Consider the following 23,528-nt stretch of genomic DNA (forward strand, 5'->3'; position numbering starts at 1 on the left):
ACCCTATTCTAAATTACTAAAGTTCAAAGCTCTTTTACCTTACCAGCCCTGAACAGGGCCCTTTGCGGGGCATGCCCCAAGAAATACAGCTCTTTTGCCTGTAAAAAAAAAACATACAATACCCAAGCCCCCCAACATTACAACCCACCACCCACATACCCCTAATCTAACCCAAACCCCCCTTAAATAAACCTAACACTAAGCCCCTGAAGATCATCCTACCTTGTCTTCACCTCACCGGGTATCACACCGATCCGTCCAGAAGAGCTCCTCCGATGTCCTGATCCAAGCCCAAGCGGGTCCATGATCCGGCTGAAGTCTTCATCCAAGCGGGGCAGAAGAGGTCTTCCATCCGATCGAAGTCTTCATCCAAGCGGCATCCACCCGGAGCGAAGCGGCAGCATCCTGAAGACCTCCACCGCGGAACATCCATCCTGGCCGACGACTGAACGACGAATGACGGTTCCTTTAAATGACGTCATCCAAGATGGCGTCCCTCGAATTCCGATTGGCTGATAGGATTCTATCAGCCAATCGGAATTAAGGTAGGAATATTCTGATTGGCTGATGGAATCAGCCAATCAGAATCAAGTTCAATCCGATTGGCTGATCCAATCGGCCAATCAGATTGAGCTTGCATTCTATTGGCTGATCGGAACAGCCAATAGAATGCGAGCTCAATCAGATTGGCTGATCGGATCAGCCAATCTGATTGAACTTGATTCTGATTGGCTGATTCCATCAGCCAATCAGAATATTCCTACCTTAATTCCGATTGGCTGATAGAATCCTATCAGCCAATCGGAATTCGAGGGACGCCATCTTGGATGACGTCATTTAAAGGAACCGTCATTCGTCGTTCAGTCGTCGGCCAGGATGGATGTTCCGCGGTGGAGGTCTTCAGGATGCTGCCGCTTCGCTCCGGATGGATGCCGCTTGGATGAAGACTTCGATCGGATGGAAGACCTCTTCTGCCCCGCTTGGATGAAGACTTCAGCCGGATCATGGACCTCTTCAGCCCCCCGCTTGGGCTTGGATCAGTACATCGGAGGAGCTCTTCTGGACGGATCGGTGTGATACCTGGTGAGGTGAAGACAAGGTAGGATGATCTTCAGGGGCTTAGTGTTAGGTTTATTTAAGGGGGGTTTGGGTTAGATTAGGGGTATGTGGGTGGTGGGTTGTAATGTTGGGGGGCTTGGGTATTGTATGTTTTTTTTTACAGGCAAAAGAGCTGTATTTCTTGGGGCATGCCCCGCAAAGGGCCCTGTTCAGGGCTGGTAAGGTAAAAGAGCTTTGAACTTTAGTAATTTAGAATAGGGTAGGGCATTTTTTTTATTTTGGGGGGCTTTGTTATTTTATTAGGGGGCTTAGAGTAGGTGTAATTAGTTTAAAATTGTTGTAATATTTTTCTTATGTTTGTAAATATTTTTTTATTTTTTGTAACTTAGTTCTTTTTTATTTTTTGTACTTTAGCTAGTTTATTTAATTGTATTTATTTGTAGCAATTGTATTTAATTAATTTATTGATAGTCTAGTGTTAGGTTTAATTGTAACTTAGGTTAGGATTTATTTTACAGGTAAATTTGTAATTATTTTAACTATTTTAGCTATTAAATAGTTCTTAACTATTTAATAGCTATTGTACCTGGTTAAAATAAATACAAAGTTACCTGTAAAATAAATATAAATCCTAAAATAGCTATAATATAATTATAATTTATATTGTAGCTATATTAGGATTTATTTTACAGGTAAGTATTTAGCTTTAAATAGGAATAATTTATTTAATAAGAGTTAATTAATTTCGTTAGATTTAAATTATATTTAACTTAGGGGGGTGTTAGTGTTAGGGTTAGACTTAGCTTTAGGGGTTAATACATTTATTAGAATAGCGGTGAGCTCCGGTCGGCAGATTAGGGGTTAATAATTGAAGTTAGGTGTCTGCAATGTTAGGGAGGGCAGATTAGGGGTTAATACTATTTATTATAGGGTTAGTGAGGTGGATTAGGGGTTAATAACTTTATTATAGTAGCGCTCAGGTCCGGTCGGCAGATTAGGGGTTAATAAGTGTAGGCAGGTGGAGGCGATGTTGAGGGGGGCAGATTAGGGGTTAATAAATATAATATAGGGGTCGGCGGTGTTAGGGGCAGCAGATTAGGGGTACATAAGGATAACTTAGGTGGCGGCGCTTTGCGGTCGGCAGATTAGGGGTTAATAAGTGTAGGTAGGTGGAGGCGACGTTGTGGGGGGCAGGTTAGGGGTTAATAAATATAATACAGGGGTCGGCGGTGTTAGGGGCAGCAGATTAGGGGTACATAAGGATAACGTAGGTGGCGGTCGGCAGATTAGGGGTTAAAAAAAATTATTCGAGTGTCGGCGATGGGGGGGGACCTCGGTTTAGGGGTACATAGGTAGTTTATGGGTGTTAGTGTACTTTAGAGTACAGTAGTTAAGAGCTTTATAAACCGGCGTTAGCCCAGAAAGCTCTTAACTACTGACTTTTTTCCTGCAGCTGGAGTTTTGTCATTAGATGTCTAACGCTCACTTCAGAAACGACTCTAAATACCGGAGTTAGAAAGATCCCATTGAAAAGATAGGATACGCAATTGACGTAAGGGGATCTGCGGTATGGAAAAGTCGCGGATGAAAAGTGAGCGTTAGACCCTATTTTGAGTGACTCCAAATACCGGCGGTAGCCTAAAACCAGCGTTAGGAGCCTCTAACGCTGGTTTTCACGGCTAACGCCAAACTCCAAATCTAGGTCTAAGGGTTTATTTTTATTTTACAGGCAAGTTTAAATTTATTTTAACTAGGTAGAATAGTTATTAAATAGTTATTAACTATTTAATAACTACCTAGCTAAAATAAATACAAATTAACCTGTAAAATAAAACCTAACCTAAGTTACACTAACACCTAACACTACACTACAATTAAATCAATTCCCTAAATTAAATACAATTAAATAAATTAAATTAAATTAGCTAAATCACAAAAAAAAACACTAAATTACAGAAAATAAAAAACAAATTACAAGATCTTTAAACAAATTACACCTAATCTAATAGCCCTATCAAAATAAAAAAAGCCCCCCCCCAAAATAAAAAAAACCCTAGCCTACACTAAACTATAAATAGCCCTTAAAAGGGCCTTTTGCGGGGCATTGCCCCAAAGAAATCGGCTCTTTTACCTGTAAAAAAAATGCAAACAACCCCCCAACAGTAAAACCCACATCCACACAACCAACCCCCCAAATAAAATACTATCTAAAAAACTTAAGTTCCCCATTGCCCTGAAAATGGCATTTGAATGGGCATTGCCCTTAAAAGGGCATTTAGCTCTATTGCTGCCCAAAGCCGTAACCTAAAAAATAAACCTACCCAATACACCCTTAAAAAAATCCTAACACTAACCCCCGAAGATTCACTTACCGGGAGAAGTCTTAATCCAAGCGGCAAGATGTCCTCAACAAAGCCGGCAGAAGTGCTCCTCCAGATGGGCAGAAGTGGTCCTCCAGATGGGCAGAAGTCTTCATCCAGACGGCATCTTCTATCTTCATCCTTCCGGCGCGGAGCGGGTCAATCTTCAAGACATCCGAAGCAGAGCATCCTCTTCTTCCGATGGACTAATGATGAATGAAGGTACCTTTAAATGACGTCATCCAAGATGGTGTCCCTTAGATTCCGATTGGCTGATAGAATTCTATCAGCCAATCAGAATTAAGATAGAAAAAATCCTATTGGCTGATTGGATCAGCCAGTAGGAATGAACTTGCATTCTATTGGCTGATTGGAACAGCTAATAGAATGCCAGCTCAATCCTACTCGCTGATCCAATCAGCCAATAGGATTGAAGTTCTACCTTAATTCTGATTGGCTGATAGAATTCTATCAGCCAATTTGAATCTAAGGGACGCCATCTTGGATGACGTCATTTAAAGGTACCTTCATTCGTCGTAAGTCAGTTGGAAGAAGAGGATGCTCCACGCCGGATGTCTTGAAGATGGACCCACGCCGGAAGGATGAAGATAGAAGATGCCATCTGGATGAAGACTTCTCCCTATCAGGAGGACCACTTCTGCCCGTCTGGAGGGCCACTTCTGTCGGCTTCGTTGAGGACATCCTGCTGCTTGGATGAAGACTTCTCCCGGTAAGTGAATCTTCGGGGGTTAGTGTTAGGATTTTTTTAAGGGTGTATTGGGTGCGTTTATTTTTTAGGTTAGAGCTTTGGGCCTGCAATAGAGCTAAATGCCCTTTTAAGGGCAATGCCCATCCAAATGCTCTTTTCAGGGCAATGGGGAGCTAAGGTTTTTTTTAGATAGTTTTTTTTGGGGGGGGTTGGTTGTGTGGGTGGTGGGTTTTACTGTTGGGGGGTTTTTGTATTTTTTTTTTACAGGTAAAAGAGCTGATTTCTTTGGGGCAATGCCCCGCAAAAGGCCCTTTTAAGGGCTATTGATAGTTTAGTTTAGGCTCAGGTTTTTTTTATTTTGGGGGGGCTTTTTTATTTTGATAGGGCTATTAGATTAGGTGTAATTAGTTTAAAGATCTTGTAATTTGTTTTTTTATTTTCTGTAATTTAATGTTTGTTTTTTTGTGATTTAGCTAATTTAATTTAATTTATTTAATTGTATTTAATTTAGGGAATTGATTTAATTATAGTGTAGTGTTAGGTGTTAGTGTAACTTAGGTTAGGTTTTATTTTACAGGTAAATTTGTATTTATTTTAGCTAGGTAGTTATTAAATAGTTAATAACTATTTAATAACTATTCTACCTAGTTAAAATAAATACAAACTTGCCTGTAAAATAAAAAATAAACCCTAAGATAGCTACAATGTAACTCTTAGTTATATTGTAGCTAGCTTAGGGTTTATTTTACAGGTAAGTATTTAGTTTTAAATAGGAATAATTTAGTTAATGATAGTAATTTTATTTAGATTTATTTCAATTATATTTAAGTTAGGGGGTGTTAGGGTTAGACTTAGGTTTAGGGGTTAATAAATTTAGAATAGTGGCTGCGACGTTGGGGTCAGCAGATTAGGGGTTAATAAGTGTAGGTAGGTTGCAGCGACATTGGGGACGGCAGATTAGGGGTTAATAAATATAATGTAGGTGGCGGCGATGTTCGGAGCGGCAGATTAGGGGTTAATAAGATTAATGTAGGTGGCGGTGATGTTAGGGGTGGCAGATAGGGGTTAATAATATTTAACTAGTGTTTGCGAGGCGGGAGTGCGGCGGTTTAGGGGTTAATATGTTTATTCTAGTGGCAGCGATGTCCGGAGCGGCAAATTAGGGGTTAAAAATTTAATTTTAGTGTTTGCGATTCGGGAGGGCCTCGGTTTAGGGGTTAATAAGTAGTTTATGGGTGTTAGTATACTTTTTAGCACTTTTAGTTATGAGTTTTATACTACGGCGTTGTAGTGTAAAACTCATAACTGCTGACTTTAGTATGCGTTACGAATCTCGGAGGTAGAAGGTGTACCGCTCTCTTTTTTGGCCTCCCAGGACAAACTCATAATACCAGCACTATGGAAGTCCCATAGAAAAAACACTTTACAAACTTTACGTAAGTCGGTTTGAGGTAAGGCCAAAAAGACTTGTAATAGCAGCAGTAGTGAAAAAGCAGCGTTAGTACCTGTTAGTACCTTGTAAACTAGCCGTAATCTAGCCGAAAGCCGAAAGTCTGTAAAGGAATTCAAAAATGCCTGGGACATGCATAAGGCTATCCTAGGTAAAAAACGTAGACTTCTACCAAAACATTGGCCAAAAGTCCCCAAATTATCCATCTTGTGAGTGGGTACAAATTAGAGGCCTTTATTCAGGACACTAATCTTAGCATTAGTCAATTATATTGGTTTGTCTCCTATTGGATATCTAGGTGGGTGGAAAGGCTTAACCCCAACATACGAAATTATGTGATTGCTACATATGCTGTTTTGTAATGAGATCAGAACAATGATGGTACAATAAGAGGAGACAGGAACAGTGGCAGTAGGTAGCTATACAAATAGATGTTGATCTGAGAGTGTTTATGAGGTACAGTAGATGGAATTTTCTCTGCACAGGTATAGAGGTGCACACGCTGGGCAATTATTGGCTTGTTACAGGGGGCGGTTCTTTAATTATATAAATGTTTGTGTTTGTGTCACAATTAAATGAAGCTATACTGTTGACTCAAGACTAGTGAGTGCTTTAATATATGCTTGGCTATGTGAGGATCAGAGAGCACCCTGGCAGCTGGGTTACATGGAAGAGATCACAATGTTAAAGAGTTCACAATGTTAAAAGTATATATACTGTATATATATATATATATATATATATATATATATATATATATAAAACACAGGAGTGGACCGCACTCTCAGACTGTACTGGGTACACATCCTAAGCCACTGTAAACCCCACAGCCCTGAACACTGACTAACAGTTGCACAGTTCCCAGGAACCCAGACAGTTAACCCCTGAGCTGTCTGGGTGACCTGGCATTCACCAGAAGGCACACAATAAGGCTTAAAAGCAAAAATGGGGGAGTCAGTTGCATTTGGCAACAAAGGATCAAGTCCAGGACCACGTAAGGTCTCTTCTTTCCTGAGACTGTAACCAGCACCCACACAATGCATAATTTCAAACAAACCAACTGGGAACCTCCCAGGCGGACAAAGGCTTTTGTTAGCAACCTCACCTTGTTGGCAGAGTTAGGCTGTGACTAACCCAGTTTTATTCCTCCTACACAGCTGATTCTGTTTCAACTAATTATTGTGTTAACCTACATATTAAATTGATGATCATTAGCACTTGTTTGGAATAATTGTTTAGTCATGCAGCTATATGCCTACAAAATCCCTGACTTTGCACAAGTATACCTAGAAGAATTTATGTTGTTTTGAAGGCAAAGTATGGTCACAAATATTGATTTGATTTAGATTTGTCTTCTGTTCATTCACTTTATATTTTGTTATTGATAAAAAATACATAAATTAACATTTCTATTTTTGAAAGCATTCTTACTTTACAGCATATTTTTACACCTGCTAAAATGTTTGTACAGTACTGTATATAGAAACATATGTGTGTGTGTGTGTGTTTATATAACAAATATATATCATATATAATTGTGTCTATTTTCCTGGAATATCTACCCTATATATTTATCTGTAGCTTTAATTTTGAAAAAGATGAGTGTTAGTGTCTTACATCATTAACTTTATATTATCTAAAACTCTAATTGTAGACATATTCTTATTCTAATGCTAGGCAAAATATTTGATCACACACCTTTTGCAACACCTCAACACTTAATTACTTCCAAAAAATGTCATTATTTGTGTTTTATATGCTTTACAGCACAGTCATCAATAAATATGAATGAATAACTCACCTGACCACATAATTAGTTGTTTTAGAATATGGTTTCAATTTTCAGTTATAGACTCAGTTATGTAAGGAAACTCCAGCTCATACATCTGGAATACCAGTATAAAATCTGGATTGGTATAAAATTGTTAGAAGGATCCCCTGCTGATTATATTATTATTATAATTTTTTTAAATAATGTTTTATAAATTGAGTTTGTTGGCAGGAAAAGTGTCAGCTTTCTGGACCATTTTGATTTCACAATCATATTGGTTATATGTTTAAAACTTTAAAGGAAGTGGTAGCTTCACTTTAAAGGGATATACTTCTGTAGACACAAAATGTTATATTTTGGGCATCATGCTCAACATTACACAAAATACCAAAGGTAATGTAGTAGAGAACTTTTTTTCTCAATGGACCACTTTTTAAATTGGAAAAAAATTTCATAACTCCCTATATTATATTATAGTTCAAAACAAACCCCTTGTCAGTCAGTTTTACAAATTTTTGTTTTTTATACATCAATATACCACACAAGTGAAGGGATTATTAGTGAAAATAAGTCAATTTAACTTTTTATTTATGGTTAGTCTCATTTTCTACCCTTCAGCCTGAGATCATGACCCCTTGTTCTCGTGCTTTCCTTTTTGTGAAAAATGCTTGAACGTTTCTATTATATCCCCTCTCTCCCATTTCTCCACTATGTTGGTCATCAAGTCTTTCTTTGTAAGTTTTCTTTTTTATATATATATTAGTGTGGACTGTTTAATAGAGAGGGGTTTTTTTTAACTCATTTGTTTTGAAGCTATTTTTAATCATGCACATATCCTTCTCAGGAGCAAACAGTTACGAGACAAATGCTGCTCTATTGTTTGTAATGGAGACTGACCCACAACTTGTAGCTTTGACAGGGGACAGGAACAAACCTTTATAAATTATACAATTTAGAATTGCAATGTTTTTTTTCTGCAAGATATTAGGGTTTTATTAAAACTAGGTCATTGTGTCAGTGATGACTTCATTTGCATCTTTGCTGATGAATATAGGCCACTGCTGGCTTTCTCAGCAGGCACTGGGTGTAAAAAGGGTGCATATCTGTATTGGAATAATGCTTCTTTTAAAAAACAAAATACATTTAAATTTTTAGTTTTATGTCACTTTAAAGACTGCTTGAAGCTTATTTTTACTTTCATTGTCCTTGCATCCAGCAAACCTATAAAAAATAAAGGAAAAGAATATATTGAGTTAAAATATAAAATTTGATTAATTGTCTATATGTTTATTAATAATAATCTATAAATATTTAATCAAGCCCATCATGCTAGCTTTTAAATGGAAGGGCTGAAATACATAATCCTCTTGTATTCAAGCGCAAAAAAATACCTTTTGCTCTTCCACCAGGACCTGGAAGGAAAATATTCAGATGCCCATGAAATGCCTTTGTTTACCCAACTGATAAACCTACAAAACAAAGAATACAATTTGAATTTTTAATTATTTCAATTTGTATTTTGAATCCCACATATACTGCTATACAAATATTAGTCAAATTATATTTGTTAAATACAATAAATGACTGCAATTTTACTTACTATGTAATATGTATATTTCCAAAAGAGTAGTTGTTTACCTATAAATAAAAGTTTAGAGAAATAATTATGTTTATGCATTAAACAACGTGTAAGAGATTTCCTATTGCTCTTCATGTTTCATGGGTCAGAATAATTCATTTTACTTTGCTTAATACACTGCAGCACTGTATAAGAAAGCAGTTTTGATGTGCCATTATTTTTCACAGTCTTATTATTATGGTAACAAAAATAGTGAATGAACTCTTAACAAAATAAGTTTCTGCTGACAGGAAAAATGACATATTCAATTTGTTAGGTAATGTATCATATGGAAAAAAATCTTTGCATGGTTTAATTTTGCAAGATTAAAAATAGTTCACAACAAACATTCATGAGCACTTTGTATTCCTCTCTATGTTCTCAATGAAAAAAGGGAGTTGCAGAGCAAAATAATGTCCTTGTCTGTCCCTTCTTCATACAAACCTCCAATCAAATTTAATAAAGCTAGTTTGATACAATGCCAGCCTACACTTGGTTTACCCTTGGTCGACTTTAATAGGGTCAAAAATATTTTCACATTGGCAGTGTACGCATTAATCATTTTTCCAGAGGATTTAGAAAATTGAAAGAGACAAGGCCAAGCAAAATTTTAAATTAATTGGGCCTACCCCAGCATTCATGGGTCACCTTGTGTCAGTTGTCCCACATTTTCCAGGTCACAGAGTTCCTGTGTATCCTACAGCTGCCATGAAGAGAGATCCATGCTGTGGGCATACAAAGGTGAAAGAATTTCTCTCAGAAAGTGCGAGTTTTCTTACAAGCTACTACAATAATTGCAGCTTCCAGATTGTCGCCAGACACTAACTACTTAAATAATGCATGCTCGGCTGACGCCTCTGCTTGTGCTTTCTCTAGTCAAGTAGTCAGGAAAATGTTCCAACAGTCATTTAATTTAATGCCACTATATTCTAAAAATTAAAGACTATTTAATAAAAAAAAAAGATAATATTAAAATATATCAATCAGGGGACTCATTTTATTTATATCAACAATTACTTGAAAAGAATCAAACATAGGGTTAATGTTTTAAAACAATAAAAAAAATAAAAATGTATTCATATAAACCACAATAAATAACTAGAATCTCCCTTTTTTTTCATAGAATTTTACTGATTTATGCATTGGTTAAAGAAAAACACAGGTTGGCTGTAATAAGTGACCTGTCTATGCGATTTATTTTTAATTTTTATGAATGTATAGTGTTTTTAACTCATAGGGACCTATTTATTAATAGCAAGATGGACGGCATGCGGGCAATGTATGCTACATGTATTCAATCACGCACAAGCAAAAGCTGTCAGTCATCCCGATCAGATAGGGATAATTTCACTCTGCCACATTTTAGGTGGGGGAGAGGTTAAGTAGCTGCGTTTTTAAAGGGACATAATACTCATATGCTAAATCACTTGAAACTGATGCAGTATAACTGTAAAAAGCTGACAGGAAAATATCACCTGAGCATCTCTATGTAAAAAAGGAAGATATTTTACCTCACAATTTCCTCAGCTCAGCAGAGTAAGTTCTGTGTAAAAAGTTATACTCAGCTGCAGCCCAGCTGCAGGTAAAAAAAAAAAAAGAAGAAATGAACTGCAGCCAATCAGCATCAACAGTGCTGAGGTCATGAACTCTTTTACTGTGATCTCATGAGATTTCACTTAACTCTCATGAGATTTAATTGTAAACTTCCTTACACTGAATAGGGAAATAAGTTGAGTGTGCACGAAAGCTCGCTCCTTCTGCTGTCCCGGGACAGACATACTGATATGCTGCTTAGAAGTCCTTTACAATGGGATGTGGCTACTGAGAAACTTTTAAAGTAAAATATCTTTCTTTTTTACATAGAGATGTTCAGGTGATATTTTCTAGTCAGCTTTTTACAGCTATACTGCATCACTTTCAAGTGTTTAAACATGTGGGTATTATGGCCCTTTAAGACTGCTACTTAACTAATGTTTCAGGTTCACTCACGTGAGCCTGAAATGCTGGGGCTCCAAAGCTGCTTTCCAAGCTTCAAAAATGGGGTCATACTGTTTGTTTCATATAATAAGGGAAATTCGCAGAGAACAATCTTTTAAATGGTATTTACAGTCCTTATGTATCACTTACCATCAAATAATTTTGCTGCAGAGGTACATTAGAACTGGAAATGAGAAATATTGATTTAATTCATATGTAGATACACAACTGCAGTTATTAGGTTTCTAACAGACCACTTTTAAAAAAACACAGGCATATAAAATAAACTTTCATGATTCAGAACATGCACTTGTAAAAATGTTCCAATATACTTCTATTATCAAATTTCCTTCTTTCTCTAGGTATCCTAGAGAGGGAGCTGTCAATCATTCTGATCAGATGTGAGGTCCTAAGACAGCTGCTACTTAACTAGTGTTTCAGGCTCGCTCACGCAAACCTGAAATGATGGAGCTCTGAAGCTGTTATCGAAACTTGATAAATGAAGTCCAATGGCCTAGATTACAAGTGGAGCCCAAAGATGTTAGAGGTATTGTGCTTCAACATTGAGAGCAATACATACTGATTTTATTTTTGTACTCATTTTACAAGTCCAAAGTTATTTTTATAATTTGAATAATCTAGTGAATGCTAACATCTACATGCTAGGTAGTGTAAGTGTATTCATTCCCTCACATAAAAGACTCTATATATATATTGGATAACACTTGTGCCCTTAGCGAATGGTTCATAAAGATTCTGCTGAAGTAGGGGAGTGTTTCATTTAGTTTAGTTTAGTTTAAAACACTTTATACATATACTCATACACACATTATTATAGACACATACAGATACACCTTTGACCCCATCCCAGCACTGTTTCTTGTCTTATACTATATCCCATTAACTATCAAGCAATTATTATTTACTTCAGGTCTCAAAAACTGGTATTTTGGCTTGTGCTCAATCACTTGTAAAAAAACAAAACAAAAACACAAGTGAGCTAATAACACTCTCTGTGCTGTAAGTTATACCCTAAGTGTAGGGTGACTTGACGATCAACAATGTTGCAAACACTTCTGCCATATAGCACTCAGCACTGTTTCAGGATTGTCTTGCTCAGAAATATCTGAAGAGATTGTAAAAATGTTCTGTGTTTTAGGGGTATTTGGTTACCATAGTTAAAAAACGTATTTACAAAAATATATCTGTTCTCATGATAGCTCTTTTTAAATTTGTATGTATGTATGTGATGCTTTTATAGAATTAAACGTGTCTATAACATTGTGGCTGGGCTTTCGCTGTAGATGAAAGTTGTGGAGTTGTGGCTGACACAGCACTAATTAGCTAAAATGCAAGTCAATAGATAATAAATAAATAGCCATGTGATCAGGGGCTTTCAAAAGAGGCTTAGATATAAGGTAATAACAGAGGTTAAAAGTATATTAAGATAACCATGTTGACTGTGCAAAACTGGGGAATGGGTAATAAAGGGATTAACTATCTATTTAAACAATACCATTTTTGGAGTTGCCTGTCCCTTTAACGTGCAAAAAAGTGTCCATTTACATATTATTAACTGTGATTTCAAAGGTTGAATAAGTGATTTAAAGGGTCAGTCTACAATATAATTTTTATTGTTTTAAAAGACAGATAATCCCTTTATAACCCATTCCCCAGTTTTGCACAATCAACACAGTTATAATAATATACTTTTTACCTCTGTGATTACCTTGTATCTAAGCATCTTCTGACAGCCCCCTGATCACATGACTTTGTATTTAGTACTGCATTTAGTACTGTGTTATGCTAAATCTTAAATAACTCCCCAGTGTAAACACATTCGGCTAGATTACGAGTTGTGCGTTAGGGTAAAAAAGCAGCGTTAAGAGGTCCTAACGCTGATTTTTTACGCCCGCTGGTATTACGAGTCTTGAAGGTTTAGGGGCACCTCACACTTTTTTGGATTGGATAAAGACTTCTGCCCGTCTGGAGGACCACTTCTGCCCGGCTTGGATGAAGACTTCTGCCCGTCTGGAGGACCACTTCGTCTGGCTTGGATGAAGACGTCTCCCGGTAAGTCGATCTTCAGGGGATTAGTGTTTTTTTTTAAGGGTGTATTGGGTGGGTTTTATTTTTCAGATTAGGGTTTGGGCGGCAAAAGAGCTAACTGCCCTTTTAAGGGCAATGCCCATCCAAATGCCCTTTTCAGGGCAATGGGGAGCTTAGGTTTATTTAGATAGTATTTTATTTGGGTGGTTGGTTGTGTGGGTGGTGGGTTTTACTGTTGGGGGGTTGTTTGTAATTTTTTTACAGGTAAAAGAGCTGATTACTTTGGGGCACTGCCCCCCAAAAGGCCCTTTTAAGGGCTATTGGTAGTTTAGTTTAGGCTAGGGTTTTTTTTTTATTTTGGGGGGCCTTTTTAATTTTAATAGGGCTATTAGATTAGGTGTAATTAGATAAAATTTCTGTAATTTGTTTATTATTTTCTTTAATTTAGTGGGGGGTTTTTGTACTTTAGCTAATTTAATGTAATTTAGGTAATTGTATTTAATTTAGTTAATTTATTTAATTATAGTGTAGTGTTAGGTGTTAGCGTAACTTAGGTTAGGTTTTATTTTACAGGTAAATGTGTATTTATTTTTGCTAGGTAGTTATTAAATGGTTAATAACTATTTAATAACTATTCTACCTAGTTAAAATAAATACAAACTTGCATGTAAAATAAAAATAAATCCTAAGCTAGATACAATGTAACTATTAGTTATATTGTAGCTAGCTTAGGGTTTATTTTATAGGTAAGTATTTAGTTTTAAATAGGAATTATTTAGTTAATGATAGGAATATTTATTTAGATTTATTTAAATTATATTTAAGTTAGTGGGTGTTAGGTTTAGTGTTAGACAGTTTTAGGGGTTAATAACTTTAATATAGTGGCGGCGACGTTTGGGGAGGCAGATTAGGGGTTAATAAATGTAGGTAGGTGGTGGCGATGTTAGGGACGGCAGATTAGGGGTTAATAAATATAATGTAGGCGGCGGCGATGTTGGGGGGAGCAGATTAGTGGTTCATAAATATAATGTAGGTGGCGGCGGTGTCCTGAGCGGCAGATTAGGGGTTAATAAGTATAATATAAGTGTCGGCGATGTTGGGGGTGGCAGATTAGTGGTTAATAAGTGTAAGATTAGGGGTGTTTAGACTCTGGGTTCATGTTAGGGTGTTAGATGTAAACATAAATTTTATTTCCCCATAGGAATCAAAGGGGCTGCATTAGTGAGTTTTACGCTGCTTTTTGGCAGGTGTTAGACTTTTTTCAGCCGGCTCTCCCCGTTGATTCCTATGGGGAAATCGTTCACGAGCACGTTACATCAGCTCACCGCTGACTTAAGCAGCGCTAGTATTGGAGTGCGGTAATGAGCAAAATTTTGCTCAACGCTCACTTCTTGCCTTTTAACGACGGGTTTGTAAAAACCTGTAATACCAGCGCTGCAGGTAAGTGAGCGGTGAGAGAAAACTGCTCATTAGCACCGCATAGCCTCTAATGCAAATCTCGTAATCTAGGAGATAGTTATCTATATGACCCACATGTACTAGCAATCTCCTGTTGTGAAAAGCAAATACAAAAGCATGTGATTAAGAGGCTGTCAACAGAACCTTTGAAACAGGCAGAAATTAAGAGGCTTAAATTTTGTAAAGTATATAAATCTAACAATGTTGGTTGGGCAAAGCTAGGGAATGGGTAGTAAAGGCATTATCTATATTTTTAAGCAATAACAATGTTGTGTAGACTGTCCCTTTAATTGAATTGTAATGTATACTATTTTTTCTGTACATTCTTTTATTTTGCAGTACACTATATAATACACTGCTATTTAATAACCAATCTCACTATATACAATGCTGTATTACTCATTTAAAAACTTTTTGACACCTGCCATTACTTGTAAATACTTTAGTTACTTGAGCAATGTATACCACAGGCTTGTAGCAAGTGTCAGTTTTCAAATTATAGGTAGTAAATTGCTCTAAAATTATTTGTGGTTATATCAATAGACCAATTTTGCATGTCCTCTATTTAGCAACATGGCTGTATTTTATTTTCAGAGATTTAACACAGCAAAATCAAACTGGTTAGGCAGCATTAAAGTGAAGGTCAATTTCGATGAATTAGTTTTTAATAATCCTATTAAAAACAAGGGCACTTTAATTCATCAAAATTGACATTTCACTTTTTTTCTTCAAAAACTTACCTTTTAACCCTGACAGCCGCTGCAGCGCTTCCTCCGCCCATCGCAAGTCCTCTTTGCGGGTCCAAAATGATGAATCCAGTTTCCTCCAATCACAGTGTTGCCTCAGGCCATGATTCCCCCGGGGGAAGCTGTGATTGGGGGAAGCCAGATTCGTCATTTCTGACGTATGAAGAGGCTTCCGGCCGGGGGAATCGCTGGAGCGGCTGTAAAGATTAAAAGGTACGTTTTTGAAGAAAACGAGTGAAATGTCAATTTTGATTAATTAAAGTGCCCTTGTTTTTAATAGGATTTTTAAAAATCGGGCACTAATTCATCGAAATTGACGTTCACTTTAAAGAGATTTGTCACTATATTAATAGCTCAGCATTCCAGCACTCATTTTAGTGTTGTGCTACTTTTTAGAGGCTAACCAGCAATTATAGACTCATAAGTGTATTCACCATTTACACAACATAAAAAATGTTTCCCTTCATAGTAAATCTGCCCTTGGGAAATTAATATTTTCTTTTCTTTTACTCTGATCTCTAAAAATAATGCTAAATTATGTCTGATGCTTTAATATGTATGCAGATAATGAATTGCAAGCATCTAGTCAAAGCACAGAAAACATTGGGCAAGATTACATATGTGGCATCGCCCTCAAAAGCCGGCAACAAAGTTTTTTACACGGTTTTGGTATCACATATACGGTGTAGCATACAAGTTACGCACGTATATTTTATCCGCACGTATATTTTATTACGCCTGCATTTTTTACTCCCATAAACTAACATAGAACTGGCGTCGCCATTCGGTTTCCAATATTCAGCGCAAGGACTTACGTGCGCAGAATTGAGAAAATCTACTCCATTTTCATCTCGCAACACAAAGGCAGCAACCCTTGTACAGCGTTAAAAAGCACCGTAACTCCCTGGAACACCTAACAAACACCTAACACATGCACAATCACATACATACCAGCAGCAAATCTTAAACAGTTAAACCTCTTCTAAGCACTTTATTATTACAAACAGTATCCTTCCTCTGCAAGTGTGTCAAACCAATCACAAACAGCACAACCTCTCACCTGCAGTCTTAAAACACCTGACATTGCACACCCTCATTAGCCACCATGTTTCCCCTGCTTTATCTGCGATATCTAGACAGACAGCATCATGTGGCACAAGGGGTGCTGGAAGGCCTACAAGCCCCTGCTGCTGCACTACCTGCTGTGGAGAATATACCTGGTGCTGCTGTGGAGGATATACCTGCTGCTGCTGGGGATGCTCTCCCTGCTGCTGATATAGTTGCTGCAGCTGATCTACTTGCTGCTGATGTCCATGGTCATGGTGCTGCGGCCGTCCCTGCTCTTGCTGCTGCTGTCCCTGCTATAAGACGTCGGCATCAGCACTACCTTTATTCTCTCTGTGTTTTTCTCTTAAAGGGACACTAAACCCAAAATAATTATGTCATGTTTCAGATAGAGAATAGAATTTTAAACAACATTTCAATTTACTTCTATTATCTAATTTGCCTCATTCTTTAGATATCCGTTGTTGAAGAAATATCAATGCACATAGATGAGCCAATCACATAAGACACCAATCAGCAGCTACTGAGAATATCTAGATATGCTTTTCAGCAAATGATATCAAGAGAATGGAGCAAATTACATAATAGAAGTAAATTAGAAAGTTCTAACTCATGATAGAAGAAATGTGTGTTTCATGTCCCTTTAATGTTTTAATTTAAAGGGACATTTTCTTAAAATGGCATGTTCTATCTGAATCATGAAAATAGAATTTTGCCTAGACTAATCCTGTCATCAAAGTATATTGCTTACAATGCACCAATTTAATGTTATAGAAAAATATATATTTTAAATTAAATCCCTGTTATGTCCCTTTAAACACATGGTGAATCTGTAGTAATCAGAATACATATGTTACATGATGGGTGACGCAGGTTAAGGTTGCAGACCATGGCTGTTGACCCCCTTGGCACACCCCCTTACAGAGTCTCAACTAAGGTACAAGGAGGCCCACATATGTACCAGAAATGTGATAGAAAGGAGGTTTGGCCTGCTCAAAACCAGATTCAGGTGTCTCGATTTGATGGGCGGAGCTTTACAGTATAACCTCAACAAAGTGTGTTCCATTGTCAATGCATGTTGTATTCTACATAACATTGCATATTACAATATTTATTTTGTCTTTGGCTTTTTGGATGAGGGAGCCTGTAGTGGATTGCCTTGTTCTTCTTTTTCTGGCAGATTCTGGTGTTTCTGCTGGTGTTCTGGCAACAGATGATAGGCTGGAGGTAGTGCCCTGCTAGTGTGTAAAGTGCTCAACCAATACACCCAAAAGTTGATTTTGTTCTCTCCATCTATTGTCCATCTGCATCTGCATATCAGACAGAATTTGCATCATCTGTCACTTATTTTGAACCCTTGCACTTAACGATGCTGTGATGTCCCTCTGCAGCTCTATGCTACATCTGTGTAACCTCTCTTGGTCTCTGTAGAACCTCTCTTGGCCTCTTTGTAAGCTCTCAGTGCTTCTGATGAGCCTCCTCTAGAGTGTAATGTATTCCTCACCCAGGGTAGAATACAATGCATCCACAGACTGTTGACCAACAGGGATGACAGTTGTTTAATGGCCACGATGTTGGAGAAGAGGTGATGCTGGTGTTTGTTCTTCTAGTGCTTGAGGTGGAGTTGTGGCTGTATCTTCTGGTGCTTGAGGGGCAGGTGCAGCTGTATCTTCTGGTGCTTGAGGGGCAGGTGCAGCTGTAGCTTCTGCTGTTTGCGGGGCAGGTACAGCTGTAGCTTCTGCTGCTTCAGGGGCAAGTGCAGCTGTAGCTTCTGCTGCTTGCGGGGCAGGTGCAGCTGTAGCTTCTGCTGCTTGCGGGACAGGTGCAGCTGTAGCTTCTGCTGCTTGAGGGGCAGGTGCAGCTGTAGCTTCTGCTGCTTGCGGGGCAGGTGCAGCTGTAGCTTCTGCTGCTTGAGGGACAGGGGCAGCTGTAGCGTCTGCTGCTTGAGGGGCAGGTGCAGCTGTAGCTTCTGCTGCTTGAGGGGCAGCTGCAGCTGTAGATTCTGCTGCTTGAGGGGCAGCTGTAGTTTCTGCTGTATTTCCATCTGCAGATGTTAGAGCTCGTCCCAGGGAAGAGGATGGTGAAGCTCATCTCAGGGAAGAGGATGGTGGAGCTCTTCCCAGTGAATAAGATGTTGAAGCTCTCATAGATGATTGGCATTCCCACTGATGACCAGTGTGTGACCAGTCAGCCTCTACAATAGGCACATCTTTTGACATAGTCTGTGGGAAATAGATATGACTCACATGATACTGTGATTGTGTTGTGGGGGGTGTAAATACATGGATCCTTTGTGTCTGTCTTGGCTCCCCCTCAAAACCAAAGGGAGGATATTCCTCTGGCCAGGAATGTTGCCAGGGGTCATATGGCAATGTCAGTGGCATTACTCTCGGGTCCTCAACTGAAGCCATCCAACTATGCTCATGCCTGGAAGCACACTGTTCGTGTGGTTGCCTGAAGACTGGTGGTGGTGGTAGTGGCATGGCTGTTTGTATCCTTGTGACAGGAGGTTCTGTGGAGGATTTAAATGATGAGAGGGATTAGTACAGTCAGATATATGTCCATGTGGGCATACCATGTACATTGATACATGGTAGGGCCTATACTTATTCACATGTCAAACTCTATAACATGCATGTGCACATTGTGAGTTGGTCTATGAGGGATATGAATATGAGCTGTATACAGGGATGTGTTTCATACAATAGTTATGTGTACATGTCAATGATGAAATAATGTGTTCTTTAAGTAATACTATGGTCACACAATTTACTTTAGCTTGATCTAGGCACAGAACCTGCTTTATTTAGCTAAATTTATTGGGATGGCTATAGTGTCCATTTAATGAAAACTCTACATGTGGCTTGTGGCCTGTGTTACTCTGAGACATGTTAGTATTGCACTATTCCACCTCATATCATGAATTGCATTGTGTTATGTAGCAGTAATGTCAAGTATAATTGTAGATGTACTCCAAAAACCATGCTCCTCCTCATGTACATGAATGTGTGATATTAAAGGATATTGTATTGCAATTACATATAATACAGGTGTGTGGGATGTTACTCACCAGCATGATGTGCTGTGGTTGCAACCCCTGAGTCACGAGCCCCTGGAAGTCCATGGACTGCTGTGATACTCAGGGACCTGCATATCATCTCCTGTCAGGTGTTGTACTCCATTTCCAGGGCTGCCCCACCGCCTGTTCCCTTCTGGTGGAAAGCTTCCTGCCCCATCTTCTCTTTGAACTGCCTCTTACAATCATTCCACCTCTTTTTCAGGCACTCTACAGTCCTCCTATACCGCCATCCATGCAGTCCTTCTTTTTCTGGCACTGCCTTTGCCCTTCTCCTGCCTGAAGAGGTCACTGTAGTTGTCCATGATGGCCTCGACTAGCTCAACATTTTCATCAAACGAGAAGTTGGAACATCTCAGCCTTTTATCCTCCATGGTCACTTGGCGTCCTCCCTGTGATGTCCCTGACAGTGTGGGTTCCTCCCTATCCTCTCCCTCCTCCCTCCTTCTGTCCCCGTGTGCACCCTCTGTCCATCTCCTGTATGTGCCTGGTAACTGGGACTCTCTGGCATCTCTCCTCCCATCATCCCTTCTGGCTCTCCCTCGCTCCACTCCACTTACTCCCTGTCGGGGGGCCCACTGCTCCTCTCCTATCCTCCTCTCCCCTCCTCCCCTCATCCCTACCTCTCGCTGCCATCCTCACACTAATCACACTACACACACTCCCACTCACTCCCAGTTCAGTTACACACAATCACAACCTATTGCACTGTAAAAATAAAATAACATATGTGAGGTGTTAGAGAAAAAGTGTGTTGTATTTGTATATGTATGTATGCAATGTGTGCAATATGTCAGAATATGTGTAAGTAAGTGTACACAGCGGCCTATTAAGGCATAGGCCAACAAGGCCGGTGCCTAGGGCAGCAGATTTTTAAGGGGCAGCAGAATTTTGAGTCCCTAGGGCCACTCTACTGAACTCAGGGCCGGGTGGCTAAATCAACCAATTACTAATGACTTAAATGGCTGACCCGGCTATTGCTATCCTATGGGATTGTATGTGGTTGCACATGACGTGGTGACAGTGGAGGCAGAGCTCACTTGCGCAGCCTGGCCTGGACTGAGAGGGAATGTGGTATTCTTCCTGGCTCCACTGCATGATTTAGACTCACACAGACTACACAGTGCAGTGTGCACTACACCGTGACCACTGTGAAACAGCATATGCCTTTCTCCCTTCAATACATCTTCATTAAGCATTAAAATACTTAAACGGATTAGTCACTAAATAATTGTACATTTACTGTTTGTCTATCTTGGAGGAACAAGTATAGAGTGAGTGCACCTAGTGTGTGTATATTTAGAGATAAATAATTTTTATCTAAAGATATAGTTTTTGTAACCTCGCTCTGTACCCTACAATAATTGACAGTTGTTCCTTCAAACGACTGTCTAATAAATGAAACGTGAATTAACCAAGGTGAGGGGAGCTTATGGTGTGGGTTAAGAAAGTTGTGTCAGAGTGTTTTTCACTATGTGTATTATCACAGTAGAAATGAAAATAAAAGTAATGAAGCTTATATATAGATAGTATTTATTTAAAACACTTAAAACAAGTTAGAATTGTAAGTATAGAGCTCTAATACTTTAAAACATTAAAAACAATATACAATTAATATAAGGACAACATTTGAGAATTATGAACAGTCTTTTTGATTTGTTTTCAATTTGTTCATATAGTCTGATCAATTAATTTGATTGAATTCGTTTTTTGTTTAGAAAGTTTTTTATATGAATGTTTTACTTTTACTCACGTTTTTGTCTTGGATAAAAAACTTTTAAATGGCCTTAATATATGTCCAGGATAGGCCGTTGAGAAGACAAAAGTAAATAGATGACAGTCTTATGTTTAAGACGCTCTTTATCTTAAAAGGTCAAAAATTGCAACTTATGAAAAGAAAAATTGTAACGTTGTTTCAAATTTTTGCAAGTCTTTTAAGAGGAGAGACAATTGGTGTTTCTATATTGGATATATCTGGAGAAATCGATGTGCTTAAGGTTTCTTTGCCAATTTCACTTGTAGATGTGGTGTTTGATATTTGATAAAAGGAAGGACTCGTTGGTCTCCGAGACTTTTTACCCTGTTTTTGGTAGATTTGATGTATAGGGTTTGCAGGAGTCTCTAGGAGGCTTGTAGTGTTTGTTGGTATTTGGGTCTTTGGTTTAAAATCGTGATCGTTGGTCTCTGAGACTGTTTACCCTATTAATATGGTGAATTTGATGTTCAGGGTTTGCTGGGGTCTCTAAGAGGCTTGTGGTATTTCTGGATGATATTATCTTGGATCCTGATATCAGTTTCAGATACAGGTAAATTTACTTTGAGGTTCTGAGGACCGGGACAATTTTATCTGTCCGTAGAGGTTCTTTGTAGTGAATTGCTTCTTTTTTGCGTTTGTCAGCGTTCAAACGTTAGTTATGATGAATCCGCTTATAAGTTCAACATCCCACAGTGTGGGCATATAGCATCAAAAGAGGGTGCACACTCAGGAGGGCAAATCTACGCGTTTCGGCGGGTGCCTTTATCAAGATGCCTCTGAGAGTGTTCGCGGTCATTTTTAAAGGTGTAGGTGAGTAGTGATTGGTCAATTTGTGACCAATCCTAGCTCCAATTTTTAGAGCATTTTTTTCACATTTATTAGCGTGTATTACAAGATAGACAAGTTGTTAGTGATAGGTGTTAAACAGTTTGAAATATTTGGAATGTGATCTAATGCTTTATCTGGTGAAATTTGTGAGTGTGCCCTCTTACTAAATTGTTGTTTGATAAAACAAAACAATGGGATATATGTAATCAGGTAATGTGATCACTTGGGAAAAAGGTTGAGATATAGTGCTAATCTTAGCTCTGTTTTAGATGCTTGTAGTTTGGAGTCTCAGGTATTTTTGTTCTTTATGGAACTGTTGTTGAAGTCCATTTTAATATAATATTATGACAATATTTTTTCAAATGTAATATATTTTAAAGTATACTGGTTAACTAGTTATCGCAGTGTATAAATAGACACTTAAATTTGATAATTTAGTTTATAAAATTCAGATTATAAAATTCAGATCGAACTCCATATTTAACCCATGTGGGTGTAGAGTTTTAAAGGAGTAGATGTACTCCGCTTCTTTTCTAAGTAGGAGGTTTTCTAAATTACCACCTCTAGGATTGAGGAAAACTTTTTTAACTCCCCAAAATTTCATGTCTTGGGTGTTGCCATTGTGATGTTCAGTAAAATGTTTGTATAAGTTAGTGTTGGTTGATTTATGTTCTATATGATGAAGGTGCTCTCTTATGCGGTCTCTGAGCATACGGCTAGTTTGGCCAAAGTATTGTAAACCACATAAACATTGTATGCAGTATATAACATTCCTATCGGAACAGCGTATAATTTCTTTGATATTGATGTATTGATTATTATTAGTAGATTCTATGGTTTTTATCTTGCTACTATGTTTGCAAGATTTGCAGGATATGCAAGGGAAATAACCTTCAACTTTTTCATTATTAAGATCAATTGTGTTGTGGTTATGGGAAACCTTTTTCTTGAATTCACTTGGTGATATTATGTTTTTAAGATTTTTTGCTTTCTTAAAAATGATGTCTGGGTGGTTTTTTAGTTTATGTCCTAATACTTGGTCTTGTTTTATATAATGCCAGTGTTTGTTTAGGATCTTTTTTATTTCAAAATGTTGTGAATTGTACTGTGTTATGAACGGTATAAACAATGGATCATTTATTTTTGGGTTAATTTCTGGCTTTTGTTTGGGTGCAAGTATTGAGTTTCTATCCATTTCTTTTACCTCTAGTTGTGTTCTATCTAGTGATTGGATATTATATCTTTTTTCAATGAATCTTTGTTTTAAAATTTCTGATTGAGTAGAGTATTGGTTTATGTCTGAACAGTTTTTCCTAATACGAGTGAATTGATTTTTGGGAATATTTGTTTTCCATTTATTTAGATGGCAGCTTTTATTGTGTATGTAGTTATTGGCATCAGTTTTTTTAAAATAGGTTTTAGTTGTGATTAGTTTGTTTTTAATTTCTATTTCTATGTCTAGATAGTTGATAGAATTTGTGCTGAATTCGTGAGTGAAGTTGAGACCTAGTGTGTTGTTATTTAGATCTTCTAGGAATAATTCTAGTAGTTCTGGTTCGCCTTTCCAAATTATGAACAGGTCATCTATGTAGCGATAATATAGCAC

This window comes from Bombina bombina, chromosome 2 (genome assembly GCF_027579735.1).
Source record: "Bombina bombina isolate aBomBom1 chromosome 2, aBomBom1.pri, whole genome shotgun sequence".
Lineage (NCBI taxonomy): Eukaryota > Metazoa > Chordata > Amphibia > Anura > Bombinatoridae > Bombina > Bombina bombina.